The following is a 26,701-nucleotide window of genomic DNA, read 5'->3' on the forward strand; positions in this document are numbered from 1 at the left end:
GAGTGAGGGATGCAGTAAAGAAGGATTAGTGGATCGGAAATGTGATTGTCGTATCCCAAAAGAAAATCATGTCGTTTCCATAGAAACGTTACTCGATTTAGAAGGAAATGTCTTCTAACACATAGTACTCGTATTTCATAGCGACGCAATTTACGTGTGAATTCGTCAATGTGTGGGAGTGAGGGATGCAGTAAAGAAGGATTAGTGGATCGGAAATGTGATTGGCGTATCCCAAAAGAAAATCCTGTCGTTTCCATAGAAACGTTACTCGATTTAGAAGGAAATGTCTTCTAACACATAGTACTCGTATTTCATAGCGACGCAAGTTCCGTGTGAATTCGTCAATGTGTGGGAGTGAGGGATGCAGTAAAGAAGGATTAGTGGATCGGAAATGTGATTGTCGTATCCGAAAAGAAAATCCTGTCGTTTCCATAGAAACGTTACTCGATTTAGAAGGAAATGTCTTAGAACACATAGTACTCGTATTTCATAGCGACGCAATTTCCGTGTGAATTCGTCAATGTTTGGGAGTGAGGGATGCAGTAAAGAAGGATTAGTGGATCGGAAATGAGATTGTCGTATCCCAAAAGAAAATCCTGTCGTTTACATAGAAACGTTATTCCATTTAGAAGGAAATAACTTAGAACAAACAGTATTTCATAGCGACGCAATTTCCGTGTGAATTCGTCAATGTGTGGGAGTGAGGGATGCCGTAAAGAACGATTAGTGCATCGGAAATGAGATTGTCGTATCCCAAAAGAAAATCCTGTCGTTTCCATAGAAACGTTACTCGATTTAGAAGGAAATGTCTTAGAACAAATAGTATTTCATAGCGACGCAATTTCCGTGAGAATTCGTCAATATGTGGGAGTGAGGGATGCAGTAAAGAAAGATTAGTGGATCGGAAATGAGATTGTCGTATCCCAAAAGAAAATCCTGTCGTTTCCATAGAAACGTTTCTCGATTTAGAAGGAAATGTCTTAGAACAAATAGTATTTCATAGCGACGCAATTTCCGTGTGAATTCGTCAATGTGTGGGAGTGAGGGATGCAGTAAAGAAGGATTAGTGGATCGGAAATGAGATTGTCGTATCCCAAAAGAAAATCCTGTCGTTTCCATAGAAACGTTACTCGATTTAGAAGGAAATGTCTTAGAACAAATAGTTTTTCATAGCGACGCAATTTCCGTGTGAATTCGTCAATGTGTGGGAGTGAGGGATGCAGTATAGAAGGATTAGTGGATCGGAAATGAGATTGTCGTATCCCAAAAGAAAATCCTGTCGTTTCCATAGAAACGTTACTCGATTTGGAAGGAAATGACTTAGAACAAATAGTGTTTCATAGCGACGTAATTTCCGTGTGAATTCGTCAATGAGTGGGAGTGAGGGATGCAGTAAAGAAGGATTAGTGGATCGGAAATGAGATTGTCGTATCCCAAAATAAAATCCTGTCGTTTCCATAGACACGTTACTCGATTTAGAAGGAAATGTCTTAGAACAAATAGTATTTCATAGCGACGCAATTTCCGTGTGAATTCGTCAATGTGTGGGAGTGAGGGATGCAGTAAAGAAGGATTAGTGGATCGGAAATGAGATTGTCGTATCCCAAAAGAAAATCCTGTCGTTTCCATAGAAACGTTACTCGATTTAGAAGGAAATGTCTTAGAACAAATAGTATTTCATAGCGACGCAATTTCCGTGTGAATTCGTCAATGTGTGGGAGTGAGGGATGCAGTAAAGAAGGATTAGTGGATCGGAAATGAGATTGTATTATATCAAAAGAAAACCATGTCGTTTCCATAGAAACGTTACTCGATTTAGAAGGAAATGTCTTAGAACAAATAGTATTTCATAGCGACGCAATTTCCGTGTGAATTCGTCAATGTGTGGGAGTGAGGGATGCAGTAAAGAAGGATTAGTGGATCGGAAATGAGATTGTCGTATCCCAAAAGAAAATCCTGTCGTTTCCATAGAAACGTTACTCGATTTAGAAGGAAATGTCTTAGAACAAATAGTATTTCATACAGACGCAATTTCCGTGTGAATTCGTCAATGTTTGGGAGTGAGGGATGCAGTAAAGAAGCATTAGTAGATCGGAAATGTGATTGTCGTATCCCAAAAGAAAATCCTTTCGTTTCCATAGAAACGTTACTCGATTTAGAAGGAAATTTCTTAAAACACATAGTACTCGTATTTCATAGCGACGCAATTTCCGTGTGAATTCGTCAATGTGTGGGAGTGAGGGATGCAGTAAAGAAGGATTAGTGGATCGGAAATGTGATTGTCGTATCCCAAAAGAAAATCCAGTCGTTTCCATAGAAACGTTACTCGATTTAGAAGGAAATATTTTCTAACACATAGTACTCGTATTTCATAGCGACGCAATTTCCGTGTGAATTCGTTAATGTGTGGGGGTGAGGGATGCAGTAAAGAAGGATTAGTGGATCGGAAATGTGATTGTCGTATCCCAAATGAAAATCCTGTCGTTTCCATAGAAACGTTACTCGATTTAGAAGGAAATGTCTTCTAACACATAGTACTCGTATTTCATAGCGACGCAATTTCCGTGTGAATTTTTCAATGTGTGGGAGTGAGGGATGCAGTAAAGAAGGATTAGTGGATCGGAAATGTGATTGTCGTATCCCAAAAGAAAAACCTGTCGTTTCCATAGAAACGTTACTCGATTTAGATGGAAATGTCTTGTAACACATAGTACTCGTATTTCATAGCGACGCAATTTCCGTGTGAAATCGTCAAAGTGTGGGAGTGAGGGATGCAGTGAAGAAGGATTAGTGGATCGGAAATGTGATTGTCGTATCCCAAAAGAAAATCCTGTCGTTTCCATAGAAACGTTACTCGATTTAGAAGGAAATGTCTTCTAACACATAGTACTCGTATTTCATAGCGACGCAATTTCCGTGTGAGTTCGTCAATGTGTGGGAGTGAGGGATGCAGTAAAGAAGGATTAGTGGATCGGAAATGTGATTGTCGTATCCCAAAAGAAAAACCTGTCGTTTCCATAGAAACGTTACTCGATTTAGAAGGAAATGTCTTGTAACACATAGTACTCGTATTTCATAGCGACGCAATTTCCGTGTGAATTCGTCAGTGTGTGGGAGTGAGGGATGCAGTAAAGAAGGATTAGTGGATCGGAAATGTGATTGTCGTATCCCAAAAGAAAATCATGTCGTTTCCATAGAAACGTTACTCGATTTAGAAGGAAATGTCTTCTAACACATAGTACTCGTATTTCATAGCGACGCAATTTCCGTGTGAATTCGTCAATGTGTGGGAGTGAGGGATGCAGTAAAGAAGGATTAGTGGATCGGAAATGTGATTGTCGTATCCCAAAAGAAAATCCTGTCGTTTCCATAGAAACGATACTCGATTTAGAAGGAAATGTCTTCTAACACATAGTACTCCTATTTCATAGCGACGCAATTTCCGTGTGAATTCGTCAATGTGTGGGAGTGAGGGATGCAGTAAAGAAGGATTAGTGGATCGGAAATGTGATTGTCGTATCCCAAATGAAAATCCTGTCGTTTCCATAGACACGTTACTCGATTTAGAAGGAAATGTCTTCTAACACACAGTACTCGTATTTCATAGCGACGCAATTTCCGTGTGAATTCGTCAATGTGTGGGAGTGAGGGATGCAGTAAAGGAGGATTAGTGGATCGGAAATGAGATTGTCGTATCCCAAAAGAAAATCCAGTCGTTTCCATAGAAACGTTACTCGATTTAGAAGGAAATGTCTTCTAACACATAGAACTCGTATTTCATAGCGACGCAATTTCCGTGTGAATTCGTCATTGTGTGGGAGTGAGGGATGCAGTAAAGAAGGATTAGTGGATCGGAAATGTGATTGTCGTATCCCAAAAGAAAATCCTGTCGTTTCCATAGAAACGTTACTTGATTTAGAAGGAAATGTCTTAAAACAAATAGTATTTCATAGCGACGCAATTACCGTGTGAATTCGTCAATGTTTGGGAGTGAGGAATGCAGTAAAGAAGGATTAGTGGATCGGAAATGTGATTGTCGTATCCCAAAAGAAAATCCTGTCGTTTCCATAGAATAGTTACTGGATTTAGAAGGAAATATCTTAGAACACATAGTACTCGTATTTCATAGCGACGCAATTTCCGTGTGAATTCGTCAATGTGTGGGAGTGAGGGATGCAGTAAAGAAGGATTAGTGGATCGGAAATGTGATTGTCGTATCCCAAAAGAAAATCCTGTCGTTTCCATAGAAACGTTACTCGATTTAGAAGGAAATGTCTTCTAACACATAGTACTCCTATTTCATAGCGACGCAATTTCCGTGTGAATTCGTCAATGTGTGGGAGTGAGGGATGCAGTAAAGAAGGATTAGTGGATCGGAAATGTGATTGTCGTATCCCAAAAGAATATCCTGTCGTTTCCATAGAAACGTTACTCGATTTAGAAGGAAATGTCGTCTAACACATAGTACTCGTATTTGATAGCGACGCAATTTCCGTGTGAATTCGTCAATGTGTGGGAGTGAGGGATGCAGTAAAGAAGGATTAGAGGATTGGAAATGTGATTGTCGTATCCCAAAAGAAAATCCTGTCGTTTCCATAGAAACGTTACTCGATTTAGAAGGAAATGTCTTCTAACACATAGTACTCGTATTTAATAGCGACGCAATTTCCGTGTGAATTCGTCAATGTTTGGGAGTGAGGGATGCAGTTAAGAAGGATTAGTGGATCGGAAATAAGATTGTCGTATCCCAAAAGAAAATCCTGTCGTTTCCATAGAAACGTTACTTGATTTAGTAGGAAATGTCTTAGAACAAATAGTATTTCATAGCGACGCAATTTCCGTGTGAATTCGTCAATGTTTAAGAGTGAGGGATGCAGTAAAGAAGGATTAGTGGATCGGAAATGTGATTATCGTATCCCAAAAGAAAATCCTGTCGTTTCCATAGAATAGTTACTCGATTTAGAAGGAAATGTCTTAGAACACATAGTACTCGTATTTCATAGCGACGCAATTTCCGTGTGAATTCGTCAATGTGTGGGAGTGAGGGATGCAGTAAAGAAGGATTAGTGGATCGGAAATGTGATTGTCGTATCCCAAAAGAAAATCCTGTCGTTTCCATAGAAACGTTACTCGATTTAGAAGGAAATGTCTTCTAACACATAGTACTCGTATTTCATAGCGACGCAATTTCCGTGTGAATTCGTCAATGTTTGGGAGTGAGGGATGCAGTAATGAAGGATTAGTGGATCGGAAGTGTGATTGTCGTATCCCAAAAGAAAATCCTGTCGTTTCCATAGAAACGTTACTCGATTTAGAAGGTAATGTCTTAGAACACATAGTACTCGTATTTCATAGCGACGCAATTTCCGTGTGAATTCGTCAATGTTTGGGAGTGAGGGATGCAGTAATGAAGGATTAGTGGATCGGAAATGAGATTGTCGTATCCCAAAAGAAAATCCTGTCGTTTCCATAGAAACGTTACTCGATTTAGAAGGAAATGTCTTAGAACAAATAGTATTTCATAGCGACGCAATTTCCGTGTGAATTCGTCAATGTTTGGGAGTGAGAGATGCAGTAAAGAAGAATTAGTGGATCGGAAATGTGATTGTCGTATTCCAAATGAAAATCCTGTCGCTTCCATAGAAACGTTACTCGATTTAGAAGGAAATGTCTTCTAACACATAGTACTCGTATTTCATAGCGACGCAATTTCCGTGTAAATTCGTCAATGTGTGGGAGTGAGGGATGCAGTAAAGAAGGATTAGTGGATCGGAAATATGATTGTCGTATCCCAAAAGAAAATCCTGTCGTTTCCATAGAAACGTTACTCGATTTAGAAGGAAATGTCTTCTAACACATAGTACTCGGATTTCATAGCGACGCAATTTCCGTGTGAATTCGTCAGTGTGTGGGAGTGAGGGATGCAGTAAAGAAGGATTAGTGGATCGGAAATGTGATTGTCGTATCCCAAAAGAAAATCATGTCGTTTCCATAGAAACGTTACTCGATTTAGAAGGAAATGTCTTCTAACACATAGTACTCGTATTTCATAGCGACGCAATTTCCGTGTGAATTCGTCAATGTGTGGGAGTGAGGGATGCAGTAAAGAAGGATTAGTGGATCGGAAATGTGATTGTCGTATCCCAAAAGAAAATCCTGTCGTTTCCATAGAAACGATACTCGATTTAGAAGGAAATGTCTTCTAACACATAGTACTCCTATTTCATAGCGACGCAATTTCCGTGTGAATTCGTCAATGTGTGGGAGTGAGGGATGCAGTAAAGAAGGATTAGTGGATCGGAAATGTGATTGTCGTATCCCAAATGAAAATCCTGTCGTTTCCATAGACACGTTACTCGATTTAGAATAAAATGTCTTCTAACACACAGTACTCGTATTTCATAGCGACGCAATTTCCGTGTGAATTCGTCAATGTGTGGGAGTGAGGGATGCAGTAAAGGAGGATTAGTGGATCGGAAATGAGATTGTCGTATCCCAAAAGAAAATCCAGTCGTTTCCATAGAAACGTTACTCGATTTAGAAGGAAATGTCTTCTAACACATAGAACTCGTATTTCATAGCGACGCAATTTCCGTGTGAATTCGTCATTGTGTGGGAGTGAGGGATGCAGTAAAGAAGGATTAGTGGATCGGAAATGTGATTGTCGTATCCCAAAAGAAAATCCTGTCGTTTCCATAGAAACGTTACTTGATTTAGAAGGAAATGTCTTAAAACAAATAGTATTTCATAGCGACGCAATTTCCGTGTGAATTCGTCAATGTTTGGGAGTGAGGAATGCAGTAAAGAAGGATTAGTGGATCGGAAATGTGATTGTCGTATCCCAAAAGAAAATCCTGTCGTTTCCATAGAATAGTTACTGGATTTAGAAGGAAATATCTTAGAACACATAGTACTCGTATTTCATAGCGACGCAATTTCCGTGTGAATTCGTCAATGTGTGGGAGTGAGGGATGCAGTAAAGAAGGATTAGTGGATCGGAAATGTGATTGTCGTATCCCAAAAGAAAATCCTGTCGTTTCCATAGAAACGTTACTCGATTTAGAAGGAAATGTCTTCTAACACATGGTACTCCTATTTCATAGCGACGCAATTTCCGTGTGAATTCGTCAATGTGTGGGAGTGAGGGATGCAGTAAAGAAGGATTAGTGGATCGGAAATGTGATTGTCGTATCCCAAAAGAATATCCTGTCGTTTCCATAGAAACGTTACTCGATTTAGAAGGAAATGTCTTCTAACACATAGTACTCGTATTTGATAGCGACGCAATTTCCGTGTGAATTCGTCAATGTGTGGGAGTGAGGGATGCAGTAAAGAAGGATTAGAGGATTGGAAATGTGATTGTCGTATCCCAAAAGAAAATCCTGTCGTTTCCATAGAAACGTTACTCGATTTAGAAGGAAATGTCTTCTAACACATAGTACTCGTATTTAATAGCGACGCAATTTCCGTGTGAATTCGTCAATGTTTGGGAGTGAGGGATGCAGTAAAGAAGGATTAGTGGATCGGAAATGAGATTGTCGTATCCCAAAAGAAAATCCTGTCGTTTCCATAGAAACGTTACTTGATTTAGTAGGAAATGTCTTAGAACAAATAGTATTTCATAGCGACGCAATTTCCGTGTGAATTCGTCAATGTTTAAGAGTGAGGGATGCAGTAAAGAAGGATTAGTGGATCGGAAATGTGATTATCGTATCCCAAAAGAAAATCCTGTCGTTTCCATAGAATAGTTACTCGATTTAGAAGGAAATGTCTTAGAACACATAGTACTCGTATTTCATAGCGACGCAATTTCCGTGTGAATTCGTCAATGTGTGGGAGTGAGGGATGCAGTAAAGAAGGATTAGTGGATCGGAAATGTGATTGTCGTATCCCAAAAGAAAATCCTGTCGTTTCCATTGAAACGTTACTCGATTTAGAAGTAAATGTCTTCTAACACATAGTACTCGTATTTCATAGCGACGCAATTTCCGTGTGAATTCGTCAATGTTTGGGAGTGAGGGATGCAGTAAAGAAGGATTAGTGGATCGGAAATGTGATTGTCGTATCCCAAACGAAAATCCTGTCGTTTCCATAGAAACGTTACTCGATTTACAAGGAAATGTCTTAGAACAAATAGTATTTCATAGCGACGCAATTTCCGTGTGAATTCGTCAATGTTTGGAGTGAGGGATGCAGTAAAGAAGGATTAGTGTATCGGAAATGAGATTGTCGTATCCCAAAAGAAAATCCTGTCGTTTCCATAGAAACGTTACTCGATTTAGAAGGAAATGTCTTAGAACAAATAGTATTTCATAGCGACGCAATGTCCGTGTGAATTCGTCAATGTTTGGGAGTGAGGGATGCAGTAATGAAGGATTAGTGGATCGGAAGTGTGATTGTCGTATCCCAAAAGAAAATCCTGTCGTTTCCATAGAAACGTTACTCGATTTAGAAGGTAATGTCTTAGAACACATAGTACTCGTATTTCATAGCGACGCAATTTCCGTGTGAATTCGTCAATGTTTGGGAGTGAGGGATGCAGTAAAGAAGAATTAGTGGATCGGAAATGTGATTGTCGTATTCCAAATGAAAATCCTGTCGTTTCCATAGAAACGTTACTCGATTTAGAAGGAAATGTCTTCTAACACATAGTACTCGTATTTGATAGCGACGCAATTTCCGTGTGAATTCGTCAATGTGTGGGAGTGAGGGATGCAGTAAAGAAGGATTAGAGGATTGGAAATGTGATTGTCGTATCCCAAAAGAAAATCCTGTCGTTTCCATAGAAACGTTACTCGATTTAGAAGGAAATGTCTTCTAACACATAGTACTCGTATTTAATAGCGACGCAATTTCCGTGTGAATTCGTCAATGTTTGGGAGTGAGGGATGCAGTAAAGAAGGATTAGTGGATCGGAAATGAGATTGTCGTATCCCAAAAGAAAATCCTGTCGTTTCCATAGAAACGTTACTTGATTTAGTAGGAAATGTCTTAGAACAAATAGTATTTCATAGCGACGCAATTTCCGTGTGAATTCGTCAATGTTTAAGAGTGAGGGATGCAGTAAAGAAGGATTAGTGGATCGGAAATGTGATTATCGTATCCCAAAAGAAAATCCTGTCGTTTCCATAGAATAGTTACTCGATTTAGAAGGAAATGTCTTAGAACACATAGTACTCGTATTTCATAGCGACGCAATTTCCGTGTGAATTCGTCAATGTGTGGGAGTGAGGGATGCAGTAAAGAAGGATTAGTGGATCGGAAATGTGATTGTCGTATCCCAAAAGAAAATCCTGTCGTTTCCATTGAAACGTTACTCGATTTAGAAGTAAATGTCTTCTAACACATAGTACTCGTATTTCATAGCGACGCAATTTCCGTGTGAATTCGTCAATGTTTGGGAGTGAGGGATGCAGTAAAGAAGGATTAGTGGATCGGAAATGTGATTGTCGTATCCCAAACGAAAATCCTGTCGTTTCCATAGAAACGTTACTCGATTTACAAGGAAATGTCTTAGAACAAATAGTATTTCATAGCGACGCAATTTCCGTGTGAATTCGTCAATGTTTGGAGTGAGGGATGCAGTAAAGAAGGATTAGTGTATCGGAAATGAGATTGTCGTATCCCAAAAGAAAATCCTGTCGTTTCCATAGAAACGTTACTCGATTTAGAAGGAAATGTCTTAGAACAAATAGTATTTCATAGCGACGCAATGTCCGTGTGAATTCGTCAATGTTTGGGAGTGAGGGATGCAGTAATGAAGGATTAGTGGATCGGAAGTGTGATTGTCGTATCCCAAAAGAAAATCCTGTCGTTTCCATAGAAACGTTACTCGATTTAGAAGGAAATGTCTTAGAACAAATAGTATTTCATAGCGACGCAATTTCCGTGTGAATTCGTCAATGTTTGGGAGTGAGAGATGCAGTAAAGAAGGATTAGTGGATCGGAAATGTGATTGTCGTATCCCAAAAGAATATCCTGTCGTTTCCATAGAAACGTTACTCGATTTAGAAGGAAATGTCTTCTAACACATAGTACTCGTATTTGATAGCGACGCAATTTCCGTGTGAATTCGTCAATGTGTGGGAGTGAGGGATGCAGTAAAGAAGGATTAGAGGATTGGAAATGTGATTGTCGTATCCCAAAAGAAAATCCTGTCGTTTCCATAGAAACGTTACTCGATTTAGAAGGAAATGTCTTCTAACACATAGTACTCGTATTTAATAGCGACGCAATTTCCGTGTGAATTCGTCAATGTTTGGGAGTGAGGGATGCAGTAAAGAAGGATTAGTGGATCGGAAATGAGATTGTCGTATCCCAAAAGAAAATCCTGTCGTTTCCATAGAAACGTTACTTGATTTAGTAGGAAATGTCTTAGAACAAATAGTATTTCATAGCGACGCAATTTCCGTGTGAATTCGTCAATGTTTAAGAGTGAGGGATGCAGTAAAGAAGGATTAGTGGATCGGAAATGTGATTATCGTATCCCAAAAGAAAATCCTGTCGTTTCCATAGAATAGTTACTCGATTTAGAAGGAAATGTCTTAGAACACATAGTACTCGTATTTCATAGCGACGCAATTTCCGTGTGAATTCGTCAATGTGTGGGAGTGAGGGATGCAGTAAAGAAGGATTAGTGGATCGGAAATGTGATTGTCGTATCCCAAAAGAAAATCCTGTCGTTTCCATTGAAACGTTACTCGATTTAGAAGTAAATGTCTTCTAACACATAGTACTCGTATTTCATAGCGACGCAATTTCCGTGTGAATTCGTCAATGTTTGGGAGTGAGGGATGCAGTAAAGAAGGATTAGTGGATCGGAAATGTGATTGTCGTATCCCAAACGAAAATCCTGTCGTTTCCATAGAAACGTTACTCGATTTACAAGGAAATGTCTTAGAACAAATAGTATTTCATAGCGACGCAATTTCCGTGTGAATTCGTCAATGTTTGGAGTGAGGGATGCAGTAAAGAAGGATTAGTGTATCGGAAATGAGATTGTCGTATCCCAAAAGAAAATCCTGTCGTTTCCATAGAAACGTTACTCGATTTAGAAGGAAATGTCTTAGAACAAATAGTATTTCATAGCGACGCAATGTCCGTGTGAATTCGTCAATGTTTGGGAGTGAGGGATGCAGTAATGAAGGATTAGTGGATCGGAAGTGTGATTGTCGTATCCCAAAAGAAAATCCTGTCGTTTCCATAGAAACGTTACTCGATTTAGAAGGAAATGTCTTAGAACAAATAGTATTTCATAGCGACGCAATTTCCGTGTGAATTCGTCAATGTTTGGGAGTGAGAGATGCAGTAAAGAAGAATTAGTGGATCGGAAATGTGATTGTCGTATTCCAAATGAAAATCCTGTCGCTTCCATAGAAACGTTACTCGATTTAGAAGGAAATGTCTTCTAACACATAGTACTCGTATTTCATAGCGACGCAATTTCCGTGTAAATTCGTCAATGTGTGGGAGTGAGGGATGCAGTAAAGAAGGATTAGTGGATCGGAAATATGATTGTCGTATCCCAAAAGAAAATCCTGTCGTTTCCATAGAAACGTTACTCGATTTAGAAGGAAATGTCTTCTAACACATAGTACTCGGATTTCATAGCGACGCAATTTCCGTGTGAATTCGTCAATGTGTGGGAGTGAGTTATGCCGTAAAGAAGGATTAGTGGATCGGAAATGTGATCGTCGTATCCCAAAAGAAAATCCTGTCGTTTCCATAGAAACGTTACTCGATGTAGAAGGAAATGTCTTCTAACACATAGTACTCGTATTTCATAGCGACGCAATTTCCGTGTGAATTCGTCAATGGGTGGGAGTGAGGGCAGCAGTAAAGAAGGATTAGTGGATCGGAAATGTGATTGTCGTATCCCTACAGAAAATCCTGTCGTTTCCATAGAAACATTACTTGATTTAGAAGGAAATGTCTTAGAACACATAGTACTCGTATTTCATAGCGACGCAATTTCCGTGTGAATTCGTCAATGTTTGGGAGTGAGGGATGCAGTAAAGAAGGATTAGTGGATCGGAAATGTGATTGTCGTATCCCAAAAGAAAATCCTGTCGTTTCCATAGAAACGTTACTCGATTTAGAAGGAAATGTCTTAGAACACATAGTACTCGTATTTCATTGCGATGCAATTTCCGTGTGAATTCGTCAATGTGTGGGAGTGAGTTATGCCGTAAAGAGGGATTAGTGGATCGGAAATGTGATCGTCGTATCCCAAAAGAAAATCCTGTCGTTTCCATAGAAACGTTACTCGATTTAGAAGGAAACGTCTTAGAACAAATAGTATTTCATAGCGACGCAATTTCCGTGTGAATTCCTCAATGTTTGGGAGTGAGAGATGCAGTCTAGAACGATTAGTGGATCGGAAATGTGATTGTCGTATCCCAAACGAAAATCCTGTCGTTTCCATAGAAACGTTGCTCGATTTACAAGGAAATGTCTTAGAACAAATAGTATTTCATAGCGACGCAATTTCCGTGTGAATTCGTCAATGTTTGGAGTGAGGGATGCAGTAAAGAAGGATTAGTGTATCGGAAATTAGATTGTCGTATCCCAAAAGAAAATCCTGTCGTTTCCATAGAAACGTTACTCGATTTAGAAGGAAATGTCTTAGAACAAATAGTATTTCATAGCGACGCAATGTCCGTGTGAATTCGTCAATGTTTGGGAGTGAGGGATGCAGTAATGAAGGATTAGTGGATCGGAAGTGTGATTGTCGTATCCCAAAAGAAAATCCTGTCGTTTCCATAGAAACGTTACTCGATTTAGAAGGTAATGTCTTAGAACACATAGTACTCGTATTTCATAGCGACGCAATTTCCGTGTGAATTCGTCAATGTTTGGGAGTGAGGGATGCAGTAATGAAGGATTAGTGGATCGGAAATGAGATTGTCGTATCCCAAAAGAAAATCCTGTCGTTTCCATAGAAACGTTACTCGATTTAGAAGGAAATGTCTTAGAACAAATAGTATTTCATAGCGACGCAATTTCCGTGTGAATTCGTCAATGTTTGGGAGTGAGAGATGCAGTAAAGAAGAATTAGTGGATCGGAAATGTGATTGTCGTATTCCAAATGAAAATCCTGTCGCTTCCATAGAAACGTTACTCGATTTAGAAGGAAATGTCTTCTAACACATAGTACTCGTATTTCATAGCGACGCAATTTCCGTGTAAATTCGTCAATGTGTGGGAGTGAGGGATGCAGTAAAGAAGGATTAGTGGATCGGAAATATGATTGTCGTATCCCAAAAGAAAATCCTGTCGTTTCCATAGAAACGTTACTCGATTTAGAAGGAAATGTCTTCTAACACATAGTACTCGGATTTCATAGCGACGCAATTTCCGTGTGAATTCGTCAGTGTGTGGGAGTGAGGGATGCAGTAAAGAAGGATTAGTGGATCGGAAATGTGATTGTCGTATCCCAAAAGAAAATCATGTCGTTTCCATAGAAACGTTACTCGATTTAGAAGGAAATGTCTTCTAACACATAGTACTCGTATTTCATAGCGACGCAATTTCCGTGTGAATTCGTCAATGTGTGGGAGTGAGGGATGCAGTAAAGAAGGATTAGTGGATCGGAAATGTGATTGTCGTATCCCAAAAGAAAATCCTGTCGTTTCCATAGAAACGATACTCGATTTAGAAGGAAATGTCTTCTAACACATAGTACTCCTATTTCATAGCGACGCAATTTCCGTGTGAATTCGTCAATGTGTGGGAGTGAGGGATGCAGTAAAGAAGGATTAGTGGATCGGAAATGTGATTGTCGTATCCCAAATGAAAATCCTGTCGTTTCCATAGACACGTTACTCGATTTAGAAGGAAATGTCTTCTAACACACAGTACTCGTATTTCATAGCGACGCAATTTCCGTGTGAATTCGTCAATGTGTGGGAGTGAGGGATGCAGTAAAGGAGGATTAGTGGATCGGAAATGAGATTGTCGTATCCCAAAAGAAAATCCAGTCGTTTCCATAGAAACGTTACTCGATTTAGAAGGAAATGTCTTCTAACACATAGAACTCGTATTTCATAGCGACGCAATTTCCGTGTGAATTCGTCATTGTGTGGGAGTGAGGGATGCAGTAAAGAAGGATTAGTGGATCGGAAATGTGATTGTCGTATCCCAAAAGAAAATCCTGTCGTTTCCATAGAAACGTTACTTGATTTAGAAGGAAATGTCTTAAAACAAATAGTATTTCATAGCGACGCAATTTCCGTGTGAATTCGTCAATGTTTGGGAGTGAGGAATGCAGTAAAGAAGGATTAGTGGATCGGAAATGTGATTGTCGTATCCGAAAAGAAAATCCTGTCGTTTCCATAGAATAGTTACTGGATTTAGAAGGAAATATCTTAGAACACATAGTACTCGTATTTCATAGCGACGCAATTTCCGTGTGAATTCGTCAATGTGTGGGAGTGAGGGATGCAGTAAAGAAGGATTAGTGGATCGGAAATGTGATTGTCGTATCCCAAAAGAAAATCCTGTCGTTTCCATAGAAACGTTACTCGATTTAGAAGGAAATGTCTTCTAACACATAGTACTCCTATTTCATAGCGACGCAATTTCCGTGTGAATTCGTCAATGTGTGGGAGTGAGGGATGCAGTAAAGAAGGATTAGTGGATCGGAAATGTGATTGTCGTATCCCAAAAGAATATCCTGTCGTTTCCATAGAAACGTTACTCGATTTAGAAGGAAATGTCTTCTAACACATAGTACTCGTATTTGATAGCGACGCAATTTCCGTGTGAATTCGTCAATGTGTGGGAGTGAGGGATGCAGTAAAGTAGGATTAGAGGATTGGAAATGTCATTGTCGTATCCCAAAAGAAAATCCTGTCGTTTCCATAGAAACGTTACTCGATTTAGAAGGAAATGTCTTCTAACACATAGTACTCGTATTTAATAGCGACGCAATTTCCGTGTGAATTCGTCAATGTTTGGGAGTGAGGGATGCAGTTAAGAAGGATTAGTGGATCGGAAATGAGATTGTCGTATCCCAAAAGAAAATCCTGTCGTTTCCATAGAAACGTTACTTGATTTAGTAGGAAATGTCTTAGAACAAATAGTATTTCATAGCGACGCAATTTCCGTGTGAATTCGTCAATGTTTAAGAGTGAGGGATGCAGTAAAGAAGGATTAGTGGATCGGAAATGTGATTATCGTATCCCAAAAGAAAATCCTGTCGTTTCCATAGAATAGTTACTCGATTTAGAAGGAAATGTCTTAGAACACATAGTACTCGTATTTCATAGCGACGCAATTTCCGTGTGAATTCGTCAATGTGTGGGAGTGAGGGATGCAGTAAAGAAGGATTAGTGGATCGGAAATGTGATTGTCGTATCCCAAAAGAAAATCCTGTCGTTTCCATAGAAACGTTACTCGATTTAGAAGGAAATGTCCTCTAACACATAGTACTCGTATTTCATAGCGACGCAATTTCCGTGTGAATTCGTCAATGTTTGGGAGTGAGGGATGCAGTAAAGAAGGATTAGTGGATCGGAAATGTGATTGTCGTATCCCAAACGAAAATCCTGTCGTTTCCATAGAAACGTTACTCGATTTACAAGGAAATGTCTTAGAACAAATAGTATTTCATAGCGACGCAATTTCCGTGTGAATTCGTCAATGTTTGGAGTGAGGGATGCAGTAAAGAAGGATTAGTGTATCGGAAATGAGATTGTCGTATCCCAAAAGGAAATCCTGTCGTTTCCATAGAAACGTTACTCGATTTAGAAGGAAATGTCTTAGAACAAATAGTATTTCATAGCGACGCAATGTCCGTGTGAATTCGTCAATGTTTGGGAGTGAGGGATGCAGTAATGAAGGATTAGTGGATCGGAAGTGTGATTGTCGTATCCCAAAAGAAAATCCTGTCGTTTCCATAGAAACGTTACTCGATTTAGAAGGTAATGTCTTAGAACACATAGTACTCGTATTTCATAGCGACGCAATTTCCGTGTGAATTCGTCAATGTTTGGGAGTGAGGGATGCAGTAATGAAGGATTAGTGGATCGGAAATGAGATTGTCGTATCCCAAAAGAAAATCCTGTCGTTTCCATAGAAACGTTACTCGATTTAGAAGGAAATGTCTTAGAACAAATAGTATTTCATAGCGACGCAATTTCCGTGTGAATTCGTCAATGTTTGGGAGTGAGAGATGCAGTAAAGAAGAATTAGTGGATCGGAAATGTGATTGTCGTATTCCAAATGAAAATCCTGTCGCTTCCATAGAAACGTTACTCGATTTAGAAGGAAATGTCTTCTAACACATAGTACTCGTATTTCATAGCGACGCAATTTCCGTGTAAATTCGTCAATGTGTGGGAGTGAGGGATGCAGTAAAGAAGGATTAGTGGATCGGAAATATGATTGTCGTATCCCAAAAGAAAATCCTGTCGTTTCCATAGAAACGTTACTCGATTTAGAAGGAAATGTCTTCTAACACATAGTACTCGGATTTCATAGCGACGCAATTTCCGTGTGAATTCGTCAATGTGTGGGAGTGAGTTATGCCGTAAAGAAGGATTAGTGGATCGGAAATGTGATCGTCGTATCCCAAAAGAAAATCCTGTCGTTTCCATAGAAACGTTACTCGATGTAGGAGGAAATGTCTTCTAACACATAGTACTCGTATTTCATAGCGACGCAATTTCCGTGTGAATTCGTCAATGTGTGGGAGTGAGGGCAGCAGTAAAGAAGGATTAGTGGATCGGAAATGTGATTGTCGTATCCCTACAGAAAATCCTGTCGTTTCCATAGAAACATTACTTGATTTAGAAGGAAATGTCTTAGAACACATAGTACTCGTATTTCATAGCGACGCAATTTCCGTGTGAATTCGTCAATGTTTGGGAGTGAGGGATGCAGTAAAGAAGGATTAGTGGATCGGAAATGTGATTGTCGTATCCCAAAAGAAAATCTTGTCGTTTCCATAGAAACGTTACTCGATTTAGAAGGAAATGTCTTAGAACACATAGTACTCGTATTTCATTGCGATGCAATTTCCGTGTGAATTCGTCAATGTTTGGGAGTGAGGGATGCAGTAAAGAAGGATTAGTGGATCGGAAATGAGATTGTCGTATCCCAAAAGAAAATCCTGTCGTTTCCATAGAAACGTTACTCGATTTAGAAGGAAATGTCTTAGAGCAAATAGTACTTCATAGCGACGCAATTTCCGTGTGAATTCGTCAATGTTTGGGAGTGAGGGATGCAGTAAAGAAGGATTAGTGGATCGGAAATGTGATTGTCGTATCCCAAAAGAAAATCCTGTCGTTTCCATAGAAACGTTACTCGATTTAGAAGGAAATGTCTTAGAACAAATAGTATTTCATAGCGACGCAATGTCCGTGTGAATTCGTCAATGTTTGGGAGTGAGGGATGCAGTAAAGAAGGATTAGTGGATCGGAAGTGTGATTGTCGTATCCCAAAAGAAAATCCTGTCGTTTCCATAGAAACGTTACTCGATTTAGAAGGTAATGTCTTAGAACACATAGTACTCGTATTTCATAGCGACGCAATTTCCGTGTGTATTCGTCAATGTTTGGGAGTGAGGGATGCAGTAATGAAGGATTAGTGGATCGGAAATGAGATTGTCGTATCCCAAAAGAAAATCCTGTCGTTTCCATAGAAACGTTACTCGATTTAGAAGGAAATGTCTTAGAACAAATAGTATTTCATAGCGACGCAATTTCCGTGTGAATTCCTCAATGTTTGGGAGTGAGAGATGCAGTCAAGAAGGATTAGTGGATCGGAAATGTGATTGTCGTATTCCAAATGAAAATCCTGTCGCTTCCATAGAAACGTTACTCGATTTAGAAGGAAATGTCTTCTAACACATAGTACTCGTATTTCATAGCGACGCAATTTCCGTGTAAATTCGTCAATGTGTGGGAGTGAGGGATGCAGTAAAGAACGATTAGTGGATCGGAAATGTGATTGTCGTATCCCAAAAGAAAATCCTGTCGTTTCCATAGAAACGTTACTTGATTTAGAAGGAAATGTCTTCTAACACATAGTACTCGGATTTCATAGCGACGCAATTTCCGTGTGAATTCGTCAATGTGTGGGAGTGAGTAATGCCGTAAAGAATGATTAGTGGATCGGAAATGTGATCGTCGTATCCCAAAAGAAAATCCTGTCGTTTCCATAGAAACGTTACTCGATTTAGAAGGAAATGTCTTCTAACACATAGTACTCGTATTTCATAGCGACGCAATTTCCGTGTGAATTCGTCAATGTGTGGGAGTGAGGGCAGCAGTAAAGAAGGATTAGTGGATCGGAAATGTGATTGTCGTATCCCTACAGAAAATCCTGTCGTTTCCATAGAAACGTTACTTGATTTAGAAGGAAATGTCTTAGAACACATAGTACTCGTATTTCATAGCGACGCAATTTCCGTGTGAATTCGTCAATGTTTGGGAGTGAGGGATGCAGTAAAGAAGGATTAGTGGATCGGAAATGTGATTGTCGTATCCCAAAAGAAAATCCTGTCGTTTCCATAGAAACGTTACTCGATTTAGAAGGAAATGTCTTAGAACACATAGTACTCGTATTTCATTACGACGCAATTTCCGTGTGAATTCGTCAATGTTTGGGAGTGAGGGATGCAGTAAAGAAGGATTAGTGGATCGGAAATGAGATTGTCGTATCCCAAAAGAAAATCCTGCCGTTTCCATAGAAACGTTACTCGATTTAGAAGGAAATGTCTTAGAGCAAATAGTACTTCATAGCGACGCAATTTCCGTGTGAATTCGTCAATGTTTGGGAGTGAGGGATGCAGTAAAGAAGGATTAGTGGATCGGAAATGTGATTGTCGTATCCCAAAAGAAAATCCTGTCGTTTCCATAGAAACGTTACTCGATTTAGAAGGAAATGTCTTAGAACACATAGTACTCGTATTTCATAGGGACGCAATTTCCGTGTGAATTCGTCAATGTTTGGGAGTGAGGGATGCAGTAAAGAATGATTAGTGGATCGGAAATGTGATTGTCGTATCCCAAAAGAAAATCCTGTCGTTTCCATAGAAACGTTACTCGATTTAGAAGGAAATGTCTTCTAACACATTGTACTCGTATTTCATAGCGACGCAATTTCCGTGTGAATTCGTCAATGTGTGGGAGTGAGGGATGCAGTAAAGAAGGATTAATGGATCGGAAATGTGATTGTCGTATTCCAAAAGAAAATCCTGTCGTTTCCATAGAAACGTTACTCGATTTAGAAGGAAATGTCTTGTAACACATAGTACTCGTATTTCATAGCGACGCAATTTCCGTGTGAATTCGTCAATGTGTGGGAGTGAGGGATGCAGTAAAGAAGGATTAGTGGATCGGAAATGAGATTGTCGTATCCCAAAAGAAAATCCTGTCGTTTCCATAGAAACGTTACTCGATTTAGAAGGAAATGTCTTAGAACACATAGTTCTCGTATTTCATAGCGACGCATGTTCCGTGTGAATTCGTCAATGTTTGGGAGTGAGGGATGCAGTAAAGAAGGATTAGTGGATCGGAAATGAGATTGTCGTATCCCAAAAGAAAATCCTGTCGTTTCCATAGAAACGTTACTCGGTTTAGAAGGAAATGTCTTAGAACACTTAGTATTTCATAGCGACGCAATTTCCGTGTGAATTCGTCAATGTTTGGGAGTGAGGGATGCAGTAAAGAAGTGTTAGTGGATCGGAAATGTGATTGTCGTATCCCAAAAGAAAATCCTGTCGTTTCCATAGAAACGTTACTCGATTTAGAAGGAAATGCCTTCTAACACATAGTACTCGTATTTCATAGCGACGCAATTTTCGTGTGAATTCGTCAATGTTTGGGAGTGAGGGATGCAGTAAAGAAGGATTAGTGGATCGGAAATGTGATTGTCGTATCCCAAAAGAAAATCCTGTCGTTTCCATAGAAACGTTACTCGAATTACTAGGAAATGTCTTAGAACAAATAGTTTTTCATAGCGACGCAATTTCCGTGTGAATTCGTCAATGTTTGGGAGTGAGAGATGCAGTCAAGAAGGATTAGTGGATCGGAAATGTGATTGTCGTATTCCAAATGAAAATCCTGTCGCTTCCATAGAAACGTTACTCGATTTAGAAGGAAATGTCTTCTAACACATAGTACTCGTATTTCATAGCGACGCAATTTCCGTGTAAATTCGTCAATGTGTGGGAGTGAGGGATGCAGTAAAGAACGATTAGTGGATCGGAAATGTGATTGTCGTATCCCAAAAGAAAATCCTGTCGTTTCCATAGAAACGTTACTTGATTTAGAAGGAAATGTCTTCTAACACATAGTACTCGGATTTCATAGCGACGCAATTTCCGTGTGAATTCGTCAATGTGTGGGAGTGAGTAATGCCGTAAAGAGGGATTAGTGGATCGGAAATGTGATCGTCGTATCCCAAAAGAAAATCCTGTCGTTTCCATAGAAACGTTACTCGATTTAGAAGGAAATGTCTTCTAACACATAGTACTCGTATTTCATAGCGACGCAATTTCCGTGTGAATTCGTCAATGTGTGGGAGTGAGGGCAGCAGTAAAGAAGGATTAGTGGATCGGAAATGTGATTGTCGTATCCCTACAGAAAATCCTGTCGTTTCCATAGAAACGTTACTTGATTTAGAAGGAAATGTCTTAGAACACATAGTACTCGTATTTCATAGCGACGCAATTTCCGTGTGAATTCGTCAATGTTTGGGAGTGAGGGATGCAGTAAAGAAGGATTAGTGGATCGGAAATGTGATTGTCGTATCCCAAAAGAAAATCCTGTCGTTTCCATAGAAACGTTACTCGATTTAGAAGGAAATGTCTTAGAACACATAGTACTCGTATTTCATTACGACGCAATTTCCGTGTGAATTCGTCAATGTTTGGGAGTGAGGGATGCAGTAAAGAAGGATTAGTGGATCGGAAATGAGATTGTCGTATCCCAAAAGAAAATCCTGCCGTTTCCATAGAAACGTTACTCGATTTAGAAGGAAATGTCTTAGAGCAAATAGTACTTCATAGCGACGCAATTTCCGTGTGAATTCGTCAATGTTTGGGAGTGAGGGATGCAGTAAAGAAGGATTAGTGGATCGGAAATGTGATTGTCGTATCCCAAAAGAAAATCCTGTCGTTTCCATAGAAACGTTACTCGATTTAGAAGGAAATGTCTTAGAACACATAGTACTCGTATTTCATAGGGACGCAATTTCCGTGTGAATTCGTCAATGTTTGGGAGTGAGGGATGCAGTAAAGAATGATTAGTGGATCGGAAATGTGATTGTCGTATCCCAAAAGAAAATCCTGTCGTTTCCATAGAAACGTTACTCGATTTAGAAGGAAATGTCTTCTAACACATTGTACTCGTATTTCATAGCGACGCAATTTCCGTGTGAATTCGTCAATGTGTGGGAGTGAGGGATGCAGTAAAGAAGGATTAATGGATCGGAAATGTGATTGTCGTATTCCAAAAGAAAATCCTGTCGTTTCCATAGAAACGTTACTCGATTTAGAAGGAAATGTCTTGTAACACATAGTACTCGTATTTCATAGCGACGCAATTTCCGTGTGAATTCGTCAATGTGTGGGAGTGAGGGATGCAGTAAAGAAGGATTAGTGGATCGGAAATGAGATTGTCGTATCCCAAAAGAAAATCCTGTCGTTTCCATAGAAACGTTACTCGATTTAGAAGGAAATGTCTTAGAACACATAGTTCTCGTATTTCATAGCGACGCATGTTCCGTGTGAATTCGTCAATGTTTGGGAGTGAGGGATGCAGTAAAGAAGGATTAGTGGATCGGAAATGAGATTGTCGTATCCCAAAAGAAAATCCTGTCGTTTCCATAGAAACGTTACTCGGTTTAGAAGGAAATGTCTTAGAACACTTAGTATTTCATAGCGACGCAATTTCCGTGTGAATTCGTCAATGTTTGGGAGTGAGGGATGCAGTAAAGAAGTGTTAGTGGATCGGAAATGTGATTGTCGTATCCCAAAAGAAAATCCTGTCGTTTCCATAGAAACGTTACTCGATTTAGAAGGAAATGCCTTCTAACACATAGTACTCGTATTTCATAGCGACGCAATTTTCGTGTGAATTCGTCAATGTTTGGGAGTGAGGGATGCAGTAAAGAAGGATTAGTGGATCGGAAATGTGATTGTCGTATCCCAAAAGAAAATCCTGTCGTTTCCATAGAAACGTTACTCGAATTACTAGGAAATGTCTTAGAACAAATAGTTTTTCATAGCGACGCAATTTCCGTGTGAATTCGTCAATGTTTGGGAGTGAGGGATGCAGTAAAGAAGGATTAGTGGATCTGAAATGAGATTGTCATATCCCAAAAGACAATCCTGTCGTTTCCATAGAAACGTTAGCCGATTTACAAGGAAATGTCTTAGAACAAATAGTATTTCATAGCGACGCAATTTCCGTGTGAATTCGTGAATGTTTGGGAGTGAGGGATGCAGTAAAGAAGGATTAGTGGATCAGAAATGTGATTGTCGTATCCCAAAAGAAAATCCTGTCGTTTCCATAGAAACGTTATTCGATTTAGAAGGTAATGTCTTAAAACACATAGTACTCGTATTTCATAGCGACGCAATTTCCGTGTGAATTCGTCAATGTTTGGGAGTGAGGGATGCAGTAATGAAGGATTAGTGGATCGGAAATGAGATTGTCGTATCCCAAAAGAAAATCCTGTCGTTTCCATAGAAATGTTACTCGATTTAGAAGGAAATGTCTTCTAACACATAGTACTCGTATTTCATAGCGACGCAATTTCCGTGTGGATTCGTCAATGTGTGGGAGTGAGGGATGCAGTAAATAACTATTAGTGGATCGGAAATGTGATTGTCGTATCCCAAAAGAAAATCCTGTCGTTTACATAGAAACGTTACTCGATTTAGAGGGAAATGTCTCCTAACACATAGTACTCGTATTTCATAGCGACGCAATTTCCGTGTGAATTCGTCAATGTTTGGGAGTGAGGGATGCAGTAAAGGAGGATTAGTGGATCGGAAATGTGATTGTCGTATCCCAAAAGAAAATCCTTTCGTTTCCATAGAAACGTTACTCGATTTAGAAGGAAATGTCTTAGAACACATAGTACTCGTATTTCATAGCGACGCAATTTCCGTGTGAATTCGTCAATGTTTGGGAGTGAGGGATGCAGTAAAGAAGGATTAGTGGATCGGAAATGAGATTGTCGTATCCCAAAAGAAAATCCTGTCGTTTCCATAGAAATGTTACTTGATTTAGTAGGAAATGTCTTAGAACAAATAGTATTTCATAGCGACGCAATTTCCGTGTGAATTCGTCAATGTTTGGGAGTGAGGGATGCAGTAAAGAAGGATTAGTGGATCGGAAATGTGATTGTCGTATCCCAAAAGAAAATCCTGTCGTTTCAATAGAAACGTTACTCGATTTAGAAGGAAATGTCTTAGAACACATAGTACTCGTATTTCATAGCGACGCAATTTCCGTGTGAATTCGTCAATGTGTGGGAGTGAGGGATGCAGTAAAGTAGGATTAGTGGATCGGAAATGTGATTGTCGTATCCCAAAAGAAAATCCTGTCGTTTCCATAGAAACGTTACTCGATTTAGAAGGAAATGCCTTCTAACACATAGTACTCGTATTTCATAGCGACGCAATTTCCGTGTGAATTCGTCAATGTTTGGGAGTGAGGGATGCAGTAAAGAAGGATTAGTGGATCGGAAATGTGATTGTCGTATCCCAAAAGAAAATCCTGTCGTTTCCATAGAAACGTTACTCGATTTACAAGGAAATGTCTTAGAACAAATAGTATTTCATAGCGACGCAATTTCCGTGTGAATTCGTCAATGTTTGGGAGTGAGGGATGCAGTAAAAAAGGATTAGTGGATCGGAAATGTGATTGTCGTATCCCAAAAGAAAATCCTGTCGTTTCCATAGAAACGTTACTCGATTTAGAAGGAAATGTCTTAGAACACATAGTACTCGTATTTCATAGCGACGCAATTTCCGTGTGAATTCGTCAATGTGTGGGAGTGAGGGATGCAGTAAAGAAGGATTAGTGGATCGGAAATGTGATTGTCGTATCCCAAAAGAAAATCCTGTCGTTTCCATAGAAACGTTACTCGATTTAGAAGGAAATGTCTTCTAACACATAGTACTCGTATTTCATAGCGACGCAATTTCCGTGTGAATTCGTCAATGTGTGGGAGTGAGTAATGCAGTAAAGATGGATTAGTGGACCGGAAATGTGATTGTCGTATCCCAAAAGAAAATCCTGTCGTTTCCATAGAAACGTTACTCGATTTAGAAGGAAATGTCTTCTAACACATAGTACTCGTATTTCATAGCGACGCAATTTCCGTGTGAATTCGTCAATGTGTGGGAGTGAGGGAAGCAGTAAAGAAGGATTAGTGGATCGGAAATGTGATTGTCGTATCCCAAAAGAAAATCCTGTCGTTTCCATAGAAACGTTACTTGATTTGGAAGGAAATGTCTTACAACACATAGTACTCGTATTTCATAGCGACGCAATTTCCGTGTGAATTCGTCAATGTTTGGGAGTGAGGGATACAGTAAAGAAGGATTAGTGGATCGGAAATGTGATTGTCGTATCCCAAAAGAAAATCCTGTCGTTTCCATAGAAACGTTACTCGATTTAGAAGGAAATGTCTTAGAACACATAGTACTCGTATTTCATTGCGACGCAATTTGCGTGTGAATATCGTCAATGTTTGGGGGTGAGGGATGCAGAAAAGAAGGATTAGTGGATCGGAAATGAGATTGTCGTATCCCAAAAGAAAATCCTGTCGTTTCCATAGAAACGTTACTCGATTTAGAAGGAAATGTCTTAGAGCAAATAGTACTTCAGAGCGACGCAATTTCCGTGTGAATTCGTCAATGTTTGGGAGTGAGGGATGCAGTAAAGAAGGATTAGTGGATCGGAAATGTGATTGTCGTATCCCAAAAGAAAATCCTGTCGTTTCCATAGAAACGTTACTCGATTTACAAGGAAATGTCTTAGAACAAATAGTATTTCATAGCGACGCAATTTCCGTGTGAATTCGTCAATGTTTGGGAGTGAGGGATGCAGTAAAAAAGGATTAGTGGATCGGAAATGTGATTGTCGTATCCCAAAAGAAAATCCTGTCGTTTCCAGAGAAACGTTACTCGATTTAGAAGGAAATGTCTTAGAACACATAGTACTCGTATTTCATAGCGACGCAATTTCCGTGTGAATTCGTCAATGTGTGGGAGTGAGGGATGCAGTAAAGAAGGATTAGTGGATCGGAAATGTGATTGTCGTATCCCAAAAGAAAATCCTGTCGTTTCCATAGAAACGTTACTCGATTTAGAAGGAAATGTCTTCTAACACATAGTACTCGTATTTCATAGCGACGCAATTTCCGTGTGAATTCGTCAATGTGTGGGAGTGAGTAATGCAGTAAAGATGGATTAGTGGACCGGAAATGTGATTGTCGTATCCCAAAAGAAAATCCTGTCGTTTCCATAGAAACGTTACTCGATTTAGAAGGAAATGTCTTCTAACACATAGTACTCGTATTTCATAGCGACGCAATTTCCGTGTGAATTCGTCAATGTGTGGGAGTGAGGGAAGCAGTAAAGAAGGATTAGTTGATCGGAAATGTGATTGTCGTATCCCAAAAGAAAATCCTGTCGTTTCCATAGAAACGTTACTTGATTTAGAAGGAAATGTCTTACAACACATAGTACTCGTATTTCATAGCGACGCAATTTCCGTGTGAATTCGTCAATGTTTGGGAGTGAGGGATACAGTAAAGAAGGATTAGTGGATCGGAAATGTGATTGTCGTATCCCAAAAGAAAATCCTGTCGTTTCCATAGAAACGTTACTCGATTTAGAAGGAAATGTCTTAGAACACATAGTACTCGTATTTCATTGCGACGCAATTTGCGTGTGAATTCGTCAATGTTTGGGGGTGAGGGATGCAGTAAAGAAGGATTAGTGGATCGGAAATGAGATTGTCGTATCCCAAAAGAAAATCCTGTCGTTTCCATAGAAACGTTACTCGATGTAGAAGGAAATGTCTTAGAGCAAATAGTACTTCAGAGCGACGCAATTTCCGTGTGAATTCGTCAATGTTTGGGAGTGAGGGATGCAGTAAAGAAGGATTAGTGGATCGGAAATGTGATTGTCGTCTCCCAAAAGAAAATCCTGTCGTTTCCATAGAAACGTTACTCGATTTAGAAAGAAATGTCTTGTAACACATAGTACTCGTATTTCATAGCGACGCAATTTCCGTGTGAATTCGTCAATGTGTGGGAGTGAGGGATGCAGTAAAGAAGGATTAGTGGATCGGAAATGTGATTGTCGTATCCCAAAAGAAAATCCTGTCGTTTCCATAGAAACGTTACTCGATTTTGAAGGAAATGTCTTAGAACACATAGTACTCGTATTTCATAGCGACGCAATTTCCGTGTGAATTCGTCAATGTGTGGGAGTGAGGGATGCAGTAAAGAAGGATTAGTGGATCGGAAATGTAATTGTCGTATCCCAAAAGAAAATCCTGTCGTTTCCATAGAAACGTTACTCGATTTAGAAGGAAATGTCTTAGAACAAATACTATTTCATAGCGACGCAATTTCCGTGTGAATTCGTCAATGTTTGGGAGTGAGGGATGCAGTAAAGAAGGATTAGTGGATCGGAAATGTGATTGTCGTATCCCAAAAGAAAATCCTG

This window comes from Schistocerca americana, chromosome 5 (assembly GCF_021461395.2).
Source record: "Schistocerca americana isolate TAMUIC-IGC-003095 chromosome 5, iqSchAmer2.1, whole genome shotgun sequence".
Classification (NCBI taxonomy): domain Eukaryota; kingdom Metazoa; phylum Arthropoda; class Insecta; order Orthoptera; family Acrididae; genus Schistocerca; species Schistocerca americana.